Genomic DNA, 13,038 nt, shown 5'->3' on the forward strand with positions numbered 1-13,038 from the left:
CTCTCATTTGTGGCTCCAAGAAGCTGTAGCATGTGCAGTGGCCACACCCCAGGAAATCGTTTCTGCAGACAGGCCAAACGACATTGAGTATAACCAAAGGGCTCAAACCCATTGGTAAGTTAGGAAGGCGCCTACCCCAAGCATGTGAAGACTTCATCTGGTGGAATGCGCAGATGAGAACAATTTGTTCCAATGGCCATGAAGGCAGATGAAGCAGACAATGTGGAGCTCTTAGAGCTAGGTTAGACACCAAAGACTCCAAGGTCATCCACTGCATCCTGAGCCATCGCCAGCCACCTTGACTCTGTCCTGCCACTGGACTACGATGATACATACATATAATATGTATACATATATACACACATATGTGTGTGATAGGTACATATAATCTACATATAGAATAGAAGGAAAGTAACCTAAAAGAGCAAGGGACTAACACGTAGGGACACTGAGAAAGACGTCCTAAGAAGTGACCTTGGAAATGGGTCTTAAAGGAAGACAGTCCATTCAAAGAGGCAGAGGTACAGAGGGATGGCATTCTGTGCATGGAGGACAGCCAGGACAAAAACCTGAAGGCAGGAGATGGAGTGTCATGTGACAGGAATAACAAGTACTCTATTATAGCTTGACCATAGAGTTCCTATAAGGAAATGAAGGCAGCTGGGAGGTGTAATGGATAGAATGTGAGCTTGGATTCAGGAAGACTCAACTTTCTGAGTTCAAATCTGGCCTTAGACACTAACTCTGTGACCCTGGGCAAGTCACTTAACCCTGTTTCCCTTAATTCTTCATTCATAAAAATGAGCTAAAGAAGTAAATGGCAAACCACTGCACTATGCTTGCCAAGCCAACCCCAAACAGAGTCATGAAGAGTCAGACATCACAGAACAATAAGGAGCAGAATTATCAGAAGACTGGCAAGGTCAGCCCAAAACAAAGCCTACAGGACACACCTTGTGTATGTGGAAGCCATGCATATGTTCAGGATAACCAGTTTCTGGGCAGCTTCTGATGGGAAGGGATTAGCCAGCAAGTAGATGGCTATGAGTTATCTCAGCTGGCTGGGAAGAGCCCACCAAGTCTAAAAAATCCAATTTCTTTCCCTTGCTCTTCCTGTCCGCTTTCTCCTTTCAAAGCAAACTCCAAGGCATGATGGAGTTGGCCACAGTAAGCATTCTTGAGAGGCAGAATGTGGAGGGGAGGAGCTAAAAATCTGGACATCCTTCTTTCATTCTTATGTCTCCTTCATCCCCTTTATCCAATCAGTCATTAAGTCCTATTATTTCTTACTTCACCATGTCTCTTGTATTTGCTCCTACTTTCCAATTAAGCTGTCACTACCTAGAAGTGTTCAAACAGAATCATTGATGTAACACTAGAGGAGACTGTAGAAGGCCATCTAGTCTTAGCATTTCTCTGAGGAAACTGAGGGAGAGACAGGTTAAGTGGCTTCCCCAAAATGACAGCTAGTAAGTGACTTGACCCAGACTACAAGAAACCTCTATTTCCTATAGAGGTAGCTCCTGGAGAGTCACCCCAAAGCCTCTCCTTTATCTTTATTACCTCAAGAAGAAAAAAAATAATCAAATTTTCTATGCAATAAATGGAAACAATAGAGTCACATGTCAGGTTGAAGTTCTTAAAACATTTAGCATTTTCTGTTCTTCATCCTTTCTTTTGATTTCCTATTGCTATTCAAACTTTCTCTGGTGAGTTGATGCCCTAACTTCAAAAATAAAACTGAGTGGGAAATGATGCCCTATCTATAATCAGTCTCCATTCTGTCAAAATATATTCAATTAATTGTGATATCAGTTAATGTTTACAGTTTCTGGTGCCTTAGAAATCTCTTCTTGAAGAAATTATTTTAATACATAGGTATGAGGTTTTTGAATCATTTACAATCATTTGTTTTCTTTTTAAATTTGTAGTCTTGAATCATCTTTTCACCAACCTCACCAAAGACCACATTTCCAGTGAAGCCACCAATGTATCTGTTGACTCGGATTTGTTGGGTTCTTCTCAGACAATCTCTACTTCTTCCTCTGAAAAAGATGTTGATGAATAAGCTGCCATCCCCTTCAAAGTGGTCTTTTTTCTTTGTTTTCATACATCATGTGCACTGCCAAGAGTGTTGGCTAAGGCTGCCACAAAATATTGTTTCCTCTTGACTAATGTGGAAATATGTTTAATATGATGGTACATAAATCAGATTGCTTGCCCTCTTGGAGAGGGGGGAGGAAGAAAAAATTTGAAACAAAAAACCTTATAAAAGTGAATGCTGCACACTTATCTTTACATGTAATTAGAAAATATATATGTGGGTATATGTATACATATATGTATACATACATGTATATATACATGTGTGTATACACATGTGTGAAGTCTAATGTCTAGAAGGAGGTAAAAAAACAACAAAAATATCCAAAATGATGAAAATGTTTCCTGATGTCTGATCCTGATGCAGTCTCCTTCAGTTCCCTTGTCTTTCCAAGAAGAGCTATAGCTTCTGGTTTCATTTATTGTAATGGTGTCAGCATTAATATTCTCCCATTCCTCTAGTTGTGTGCCAGCACATTTAGATTATCAACAGAGTCATGAAGAGTTGTGCTGTATTGAAGACAATGATTCGTTATTATACAAAAAGTGAGATGTGACCTCTCTTCCCATCCTCTAATCAGTTGATCACACATCCCTTGGAGTCCACAGGGGCCAAGTCCCAATTTTGGATGCTACTATTCTAGAGAACTACAGGACCTATGGAGAGGAGGAAACTAAATGGCCTTAGCCCCTCACTTTGAAGACCATTTAGTGGCCCCTTTTGCTCTATTCTCTGGCTAGGGGAGCCGAAGGGGGAGGACAGGACTGGGAGCCACTTGGCATTTTTGTTTCTTCACTTCATAATAAGAGATCATATTTATATAACATTCTAAGATTTGCAAAGAGCTTTACTTATATAGGAACCACAAAGGTGATGAAATGAATAGAAAGCTGGATTTAGTTCAAATTCTGTGGCAGACACTTACTAGTCAATGCCTCTGCATTCCAGCTCACTCTCCAGTCTGGTGCACCCCCAGGCCTCTCACCAGTGGCCTTGTCCAAGGAAGGATGACTGTACCCTGAGGCCTACTTGCTGATTGGTGAGTCACTGAACCAGATTGCTGGATCTTGAGGAGCCCCACCCACGCTGCTGCTCACTTCACTTCCAGCTCACTGTCTAGTCTGCTCCACCTCCTCACCAGCTGCCCAGGCCTCTTCCCCACCCCCTATTTGCCATCTCCCTTATGTGTTTTGTCTTCCTCTGTTAGAAAGTAGCAGCTAAAATTTACATAGCTCTTGAAGGTCTGCAGAGTACTTTAAGTATTCACTCATTTTATTCTCACAAAAACCCTCGAATACCATTGTATAGATGTGGGAACTGAGGTAGACAGAAGTTAAACGACTTTTCCAGGGTCACATAGCTAGTAAGTGTCTGAGGCTGGATTTGACCTCCAATCTTCTGGGCTCCGAGTCAAGAGCTCTGTCCACTGTACTACCCAGCTGCCTCTATAAGCTCCTCAAAGTTAAGGACCATTTCATTGTCTTGTTTTATGTACTCAGTGCTTATCACAGAGTCTGGGTAATCGTGCTTATTTAACAAAACCTCAATCTCTCTGTCGGCCTGTGTATCTATCTCCTGGCCTCAGTTTCCTCACCTGCAAAGTGGGAACAAGAATAGCTTTATTTCATAAGGCTGTTGTGAGTATAGCATGAGATAATATAAAGGGCTTTGCAGACCTTGAAGTGCTATGTAAATGTTAGCTGTTGTCATCATCATCATCACCATCTTCCATTATTTCATTTAGTCCTCACAGCTACCTTGGAAGGTAAGTGCTATATTTCCTTGGCATGGAGAACTCCCTCGGCTCATGGACATTAGCACCTGCTCTTTAATGTATCATCAGGAAGAATCTCCTGGGCACTGGAAGGTTTGGTAACTTGCCCAGGGTCACACAGTCAGTGGATGGGAATTGGACTGCCCTCTGTTTGAATATCACCCAGTAGGTCAGCATGGCTGAACCCCAGAATTGGTGGGGAGGAGTCATGTGGAGTAAGACTGGTGAGGCAGGAGGCACCTGGTTGGGAAGACCTTTAAATGTCAAGTTCATGTTTATAATTGATCCTAGCAGTAACACCTGACACTAAGTCTTCCTGGAAGATACTTAAAGGCAGGAACTATTTCAATTGTGCCTGTATCCCCAGAGCCTAGTAGAGTGCTTGGCAAATATTAAGTGCTTGATATAATCTGATGAAATCATTCATTGAGTTCTCAGGCACTTGTTTTATTTATGGGAATAACATAACAAATTGTCAAATGAATAGATAGATGATCATGATTACAGAATTTCAGAAAAAGACAAGGGCATCTGCCACATTGGGTCTGAAGCAATTTTCCTAAGGAGCAAGTCTGACTATGCCACATCTGTGTTCAATAAACTCTAATGGCTCCTATAGTCCTTAGGCTCCATGGACTTGCTTTGGCATTCAAAGCTCTTTACAGTCAGTACTTTTCTCCCTTTCCCAGTCTTAATCCATATTACTCTCCTCCACACACTGCAGCACAGACAGACTGGACTACTTGTAGTTCCTCCTATTTTCCATCTGCAGTCCTCTGAGCTTGTAATATTCCATCCTAGGAATGATCTCCCTCCTCACCTCTTCCTCCATCATCCTTGGTTCCCTTCAACATATGGCTCAAACTCACTTTCTTCACAAGTCCTTTCCTGTCCTCACTCCCTCCAGTGCTTTCCTTTTTCAGATTTCACCATATCCATTTTCTATCTATTTGCATTCACACATATTGTTTCCTTTCATAGAATGTGAGTTTCTTGAGGACAGGCACTGATTCATTTCTTAATTTATTTTTGTCTTTGTCTCTGCAGTATCTAGAACTCAGCAGGCACATATTAGGTATTTGATGAGTGACTGACTGATTCCAGGTGGGGGTAGTATGCTAAGAGTAGAATTTATATAGGAGATAGGATTGGGTCTAGGTCTTTAAGGACAATAGTCTGAAAGGAATAGAAACCAGGAAGCACAAAAGAGAAAACATCAAAACCAAAGCATCTTTGGAGGGAAAGTAATATACCAGTTTAGTTAGATTAAGGATTTGAACTGAGAGATAGTGGGAGACAAGGGAAATTTGAGAAGCTGCAAATTGGGACTGGTCCATAGTGGTTTTGAGACTTTGGAGCTAAATCCATGAAAAAATGGATAGCAAACAGTTGGAAACATGGCACCAAAGGAGAGATCAAATGGAAGGTGTAGGGTTCCTATCAGGGAAAAAGCCATAACATACTGTCATAAGCGAAGAGCCACAAAAACTTAAACTCTGTGAAACGTGGAAACCCAAATATGGTGATCTTTTAACCACAATACCTTAGATACTGAATTATATTTTTAGACATGAGTCATAACTTAAGATTCTATGACATATGAAAGCCAAAAACAAAAACATTGTTACCTGTATGTGACCAGGACATGATCAATACACCAGTTTATGCTTGCATATTACATTGATTTAACTCCTAAACTCATTGCTGAGCAGAAAACCCAAATTGTCCATCAAACAATAGTGATGCACTCAATAACTCCTTTTCCTTTTCTCTGTTTTCTACAATTACCATGGGGATTTGGGGAATGTTTTTGTTAGGATTCACTGAAATGTCTGATAGCTTCCTCAGACTAAAGATGGTCTCTATTTTGTAAGTATTCATAATGATTGATTAAACTACTACCTATAATCAGTCTGGAGATACTTGGCCTCTTCTTTTGGTATAAAAAGAACACCCCATGATTATGGCGGTGGTAAAGGGTTCCCCAGACTGGGGAATTCTGGACCAGACAAAAGGTCAGGTCCTACATTATTGATTTGAGAACCATGCATATAAAACTTATAGCAGACACTGGGAATCATAAGAATATCTTTGGCCACTGTTACATTTGGGATCAGAATCATAGAATCTGAGTTGGGAGGGATCTCAGCCACCATCAAAACCAACCCAGACCTCAACAAGGAATCCCTTCCCCAATAGCATTACCCATAGTTAGTCATCCAGTCTAAAATTAAAAATCTCCAAAATGGGCAACGTACCAACTCCCAGGGCAGTATGTCCTACGTGGGAAAGCTCTAACTGTAAGGAAGTTTCTCTCTCTCTCTCTCTCTCTCTCTCTCTCTCTCTCTCTCTCTCTCTCTCTCTCTCTCTCTCTCTCTCTTTCTTTCTCTAACTGTTGTTTTTTGCTTTTTTCTAACATCAAGCCTACTTTGGCTTCATTGTAATTTCCATGATCTACCCTCTGGGACCAAGTGATTCATTTGTTTCACTGATACCATAAATGAGTCACTGCCTAAAATAATCTAGAATGAAGACTTGCTTTCTATATGATTTTTTAAAAAAATCCCAGCCATCAAAGCCTTTCTTTTGTTATGGATACAAACTTTTAGGCAGTATTAATGCTATTGGAAAATGACAAATTTTCCTGAAAGGTAATTTTTAAAAATTGGCTCTTCAACTCTTTAGAACTGATGTAGTTCTTTTAAAAACATGATTGATTTAGCCATTATTTCTTCCCTGACAAGTTTCTTCCCTGAGACAAAGCAACTTAAGTTTTGTTGACTCTGGGTAAATGCTCTGCTGCCCACCCAGCCAGCCCTAATCCTTTCAAAACCTGTGTTCGTACAAACAAAACAACAAAATGAGAAACATGAATAAAACTACTTTACATCTCCCCAAAGCCTCGAATTGCCTAGACTATTAATTCTGGTTATAAGCTCTTAAAATATAAGCAGTAGAATAAAATAAAAATGATTTTACATTTGGAGTAAGAGACCTGAATTCAATTGTCAGTCCTCTGTCACTCCTTATACGAGGAAGGACAAGTTCCTTCCCTTTTCTGGGCTGCAGTTTCCTTTTCTGTAAAGAAATCTGGGGCTCTATGGCCTCTACAGTCATCCAGTTCTAAATAAATGATCTTATGATTTCTGAGAGAGCTAATATTCTTCTTTATTTACTAGTGTGTATCAGACACATTCAACCAATAATCCACAACTGTTTATTAAGCACCTACTATGTGTCAGCACTATCCTAGGAGCTAAGGATAGTGCCCTTAAGGAGCTTACCTCCTGTCAGGGGGGACAACATGTACACATCTAAGTACATACAATAGCCTCCCTAAATAGATATATTGTTTTGGGGGGGGGGGGCGGTTTTTGGTGGAATCAGAAAGCCAGGAGCCAGCCAGAAATGAAAGCAACTATACTAATTCTCATGCTTAGGTTCATTGTCCATTGTCCATGAGTCAAGCCATTGGCTATCATTAAAAGGTTCATATTCCCCTTGCATTATATATTATCATCACAAATAATAATTACAGGGTATTACCAGCAGGTTTCTTGAATTTCAAACGTTGATGGGAGCCAGGCCTCAGTATCTTCTAATTTTCCCCCAATTGAGAGGAATAAAAAAGACAAACAATGGCATGCAAAATCAAAGGGCTGGGAAAGAGGAGAATAAAGCAATTAGAGGAGAATTTGACAGGACAAATTGATATGTATCTTGAGAGGATACACAACTGCATTTATTTAAGATGGTTGTCTTTCCAAATATGTCTAACTTTAAGACTTGGAATCATTAAATTAATCCCACTCTACCTTGTGTGTGATTAGGCAGCCAATTTGTTTATTTTTAAATTGACCAGAAAATCCTACATTTGCTCTTTTAATCTTTACCAGCTGTTGCATCTTTCTTGTCAAATTCATGGTACTGCATGCTGCTTACAACTTATCAAAATGGACTTTCTTTTCTTCCTGAGGCTCGGAGATAATGCTTAACAAGTCCCTACTGGCCCCTTTAAGGAGTACCTTCGAAAATTGAACTTTTACTTTGCCAGAATGTCTTTCTCCTTTCCCTTTCTCCACACACTTTGATCCTTTTCTTAGGGGAAGATGTCTCTTCTCAAAGACATAATTAGGGAGAGGCAACAGGAATTTTGCCACCTGGTGATGAATCTAGAGGCCTCCAACACTGTTCTATAACATAGAAACAATTGAGCTTAGCACAAAATTAGCAAAAACAATTAGATGAAATAGGAAGCTATAAGAAGGAATCGCTAGAGTACTTTTTCATCCTCCTTTTTTCCTTCTCTTTCTCCCCCCTCTGCTTTGTCTCCTCTTCTCCTTTTCCTTATCTTCCTCCTTTCTCTTCTTCCCACTCACTTTCTTTTCCTTTATTTTTTTGTCCAGACAGAAATGATTATTAAATAACTGGTTTTTTTTACTTTTTATTAATTTGTTTGTTTTCAGTTTTCTACAATCACTTCCATAAGTCTTAGATTTTCTCCCCCTCCACCCCCAGATGGCATGCAGTCTTATATGAGTTCTACACATACAATCTTATTAAACATATTTTCACATTGATCATGTTGCATAGAAGAATTAAAATGAAGAAGATAAACCACGATAAAAAAAATGAAACAAAACATAACACGAGAAAATATTCTGCTTCCTTCTGTGATCCATTTCCATAGTTCTTTCTCTGGATGTGGATGGTATTTTGCCTCTAGTCCATTAGGAATGTTTTAGGTCCTGGCATTGCTGTGAAAGGCTAAGTCTACCAGAAAAATTCTTTGCAAACTGTGGTTGTTGCTGTGTACAAAGTTCTCCTGGTTCTGCTCCTTTCACTCAGCATCAGTTCATAGAAGTCCTTCCAGGACTCTCTGGAGTCTTCCTGTTCATCATTTCTTATAGCACAATAGTATTCTATTACAGTCATATACCACAACTTATTCAATCATTCCCCAATTGATGGGCATCCTCTTGATTTCTAGGTATTGGCTATCATAAAGAGAGCTGCTATAAATATTTTTACACATGTGAGACCCTTTCCCATTTTTATGATCTCTTGGGGATACAGTCCTAGAAGTGGTATTGCTGGGTCAAAGGGTATGCATATTTTTGTAGCCCTTTGCGTATGTTTCCAAATTGCTCTCCAGAATGAATGGATCAGTTCACAGCTCCACCAACAATGAATTGGTGTTCCAACTCTCCCACATCTTCTCCAACATTTATTATCTTCCTGTTCTGTCATGTTAGCTGACAGGTATGATGTGGTACCCTCAGAGTTGTTTTGATTTGCATATCTCTGATCAATAGTGATTTTGAACATTTTTTCATATGATCATAGTTAGCTTTAATTTCTTCCTGTGAAAACTGTCTGTTCATATCTTTTGACCATTTATCAATTGGGGAATGACTTGTATTCTTGTACATTTGACTCACTTCTCTATATATTTTAGAAATGAGGCCTTTACCACAGACACTAGCTGCAAAAATTCTTTCTAAGTTTTCTGCTTCCTTCCTAATCATGGTTGCTTTGGGTTTGTTTGTGCAAAACCTTTTCAATTTAATGTAATCAACATTATCCATTTTGCACTTCATAATGTTCTTTATCTCTTGTTTGGTCAAAAATTTCTGCATTCTCCACAAATCTGACAAATACCCTATTCCTTGCTCCCTTAATTTGTTTAGAGTGTCAATCTTTATACCTAGATCATGCATCCATTGACTTTATTTTTGTGTATGGTGTCAGGCATTGGTCTATGCCCAGTTTTTGCCACAATTTTATCCAGTTTTCCCAGCAGTTTTTGTCAAAGAGTGAGTTCTTATCCCAGAAGCTGGAGTCCTTGGGTTTATCAAGCAATAGATTCCTATATTCATTGACTACGGTGTCTTGAGCACCTAACCTATTCCACTAGTCTACCTCTCTTTTTCTTAGCCAGTACCAAGTAGTTTTGATCATTGCTGCTTTATAATAAAATTTGAGATCTAGTAGGGCTAGGTCACCTTCTCTAGCATTTCTTTTCATTAGTTCCTTTGATATTCTGGATCTTCTGTTCTTTCAAATGAATTTTGATATTATTTTTCTAGCTCTAGAAAATAATTATCTGGTAGTTTGATTGGTACGGCACTCAATAAGTAACTTAATTTAGGCAGAATTGTCATTTTTATTATACTGGCTTGGCCTACCCATGAGCAACTGATGTTTTACCAGTTACTTAGATCTGACTTTGTGTAAAAAGTGTTTTGTTATTCTGTTCATATAGTCCCCAGGTTTGTTTTGGCAGATAGATTCCCAGATATTTTATAGTGTCTGCGCTATGTTTAAATGGAATTTCTCTTTCTATCTCTTGCAGTTGGACTTTGTTACTAATATATAAAAATGCAGAAGATTTATGTAGGTTTATTTTGTAACCTGCAACTTTGGCAAAGTTGTTTATTATTTCAAGTAGTTTCTTACTTCATTCTCTTGGATTCTCTAAATGCATCATATCATTATCTGTAAAGAGTGATAACTTAGATTCTTCTTTGCCTATTCTAATTCCTTCACTTTCTTTATCTTCTCTTATTACTAAGCTTAACATTTCTAGTACCATATTGAATAACAGTGCTGATAATGGACATCCTTATTGGAAATGCATCTAGCTTATCCCCATTACATATAATGCTTGATCATGGTTTTAGGTAGATAATATTCATTATTTGGAAGGCTCCATTTATTCTTATACTTTCCAGCGTTTTCAGTAGGAATGGGTGTTGTATTTTATCAAAAACTTTTTATGCATCTATTGAGATAATCACATGGTTTCTGTTAGTTTTGGTTGTTGATTATTTTCCTCATATGCAACCAACTCTGCATCCCTGGTATAAATCTTACCTGATCATAATGTATTATTCACTTGAAAAGTTACTGTATTCTTTTTGCTAATATTTTATATAAAGTTTTGCATCTCAATTCATTACAGAAATTAGTCTAGAATTTTCTTTCTCTGATTTGGATCTTCCTGACTGAGGAATCAGAACCATATTTGTATCATAAAAAGTATTTGTTAGGATTCCTTCTTCATCAATTTTCTTAAATAGCCTATATAGTGTTAGAATTAGCTGTTCCTTAAATGTTTGATAGAATTCATTTCTAAATCCATTTGGCCCAGGAGATTTTTTTCCTGGGAGCAAATTAATGGCTTGTTCAATTTCTTTTTCTGAGATGGAATCGTTTCAGTATTCAACTTCTGCTAATCTGGGCAATTTAGGTTTTTTACAACATTCATCCATCTGACCCTGATTGTGAAATTTATGGACATACAGTTGGGCAAAGTAATTTGTAATTATTGTTTTAATTTCCTCTTTGTTGGAAGTGAGTTTACCTTTTTCAATTCTGATATTGGTAATTTTGCTTTCTTCTTTATTTTTTTAATTAATTTGAACAAAGTTTTATCTATTTTATTGTTTTTTTCATAAAACTAACTCTTAGTTTTATTTATTAGTTCATTAGTTTTCTTAATTTCAATTTTATTAATCTCTCCTTTGGTTTTCAATATTTCTAATTTGGTATTTTCTTGGGGATTTTCAATTTGTTCTTTCTCCAGCTTTTTTAGCTGTGTGCCTAGTTCATTGATCTCTTCTCTCTCTTTATTTTATTCATGTAGGTGTTCAATGGCAGAAAACTTCCCCTAAGAACTGCTTTGGTTTCTAATTAATTTTTGGTCTATCTTTCCAGGGTCTTTTATTACATATGATTTTTATTGCATTATGATCTGAGAAGGATGCATTGACTATCTCTGCCATTGAATTGTGAGGTTTTTAATGCCCTAGTACATAGCCAACTTTTATATATGTGTATGTACCACAGAGAAAAGGGTATATTCCTTTCTATTCCCATTCAATTTTCTCCAGAGATCTATCATACCTATGTTATCCAGAGTTCTATTCACATCCTTCCCTTCTTTCTTGCTTATTTTGAGGTTAGATTTATCAAGTTCAAAAAGGGGGAAGTTGAGGTCCCGCACGAGTATAGTTTGCTGTCTATTTTTTCCTGTAACTCCCTTAACTTCTCCTCTAAGAATCTGGATGCTATACTACTTGATGCATATATGTTTAATAATGATATTGTTTCATTGTCTATGGTGCCTTTTAGCAGGATATAGTTTCCTTCCTTATCTCTTTTGATTAGATCTATTTCTGCTTTTGCTTTGTGAGAGATTAGGATTGCTACCCCTGCTTTTTTATATCAGCTGAAGCATAATATATTCTGCTCCATCCTTTTACCTTCACTCTGTATGTGTCCCCTTATTTCAAATATGTTTCTTATAAACAACATATTACTGGATTATATTCTCTATTCTCTATCGTTTTATGGGAGAATTCATCCCATTCACATTCACAGTTATGATTACTATCTGTGTCTTTCTCTCCATCCTATTTCCTCCCATTTATACTTTTAGTTCTCCTTTCTCCCTTCCCCTCCAGAGTTTTAATTTGTGACCACTGCCTCCCTCAATCTTCCCTCTCTTCTATCAGCCCTCCTTCCTTTCACTTCCCTTTTCCCTCACTATTTCTTCCCTCCCCTTTAGCTTCCCCTCTCCTTTCTTTCCCCTTTTCCCTCCTACTGCCTAAAGACCTAGTGAGATTTCCCTTCGTACTGACTATAGAGACAGGTAGATTCCTCTTTGAACCAAATCAGATGAGAGTAAATCTCAAACAGAGCTCATCCCCCTCCCCTCTTTCTCTCTACTGTAATATGTTTTTGTGCTGCTTAGTGTGATGTAATTTACCTTTTTCTGACTCCTTTTCACATCTCCCATTACAATCCTTTTGCACCCTTAAATCGCATTTTTTATCATCACATCATTTAATTTATACCAAGTTCCTCTATCTATGTATATCCTTTTTTAATATAATAATAAATATAAATTCCCAAGATTAACAAGTATCATATTTCCTTATAGGGATGTAAACAGTTTTCCCCTAATGGTTTACCTTTTTATACCTCTCTTGAGGCTTGTATTTGAAGATCAAATTTTCTATTGAGCTCTGGCCTTTTCATCAGGAAGGTATGGAAATTTCTTATTTCATTGAGTTTCCATCTCCTTGCGTGAAATATTATGCTCAATGTTTTGGGGTAATTGATCCCTGATTTTAGTCCAAGCTCCTTTGCCTGA

The sequence above is a fragment of the Notamacropus eugenii genome, chromosome 3 (assembly GCF_028372415.1).
Source record: "Notamacropus eugenii isolate mMacEug1 chromosome 3, mMacEug1.pri_v2, whole genome shotgun sequence".
Classification (NCBI taxonomy): Eukaryota; Metazoa; Chordata; class Mammalia; order Diprotodontia; family Macropodidae; genus Notamacropus; species Notamacropus eugenii.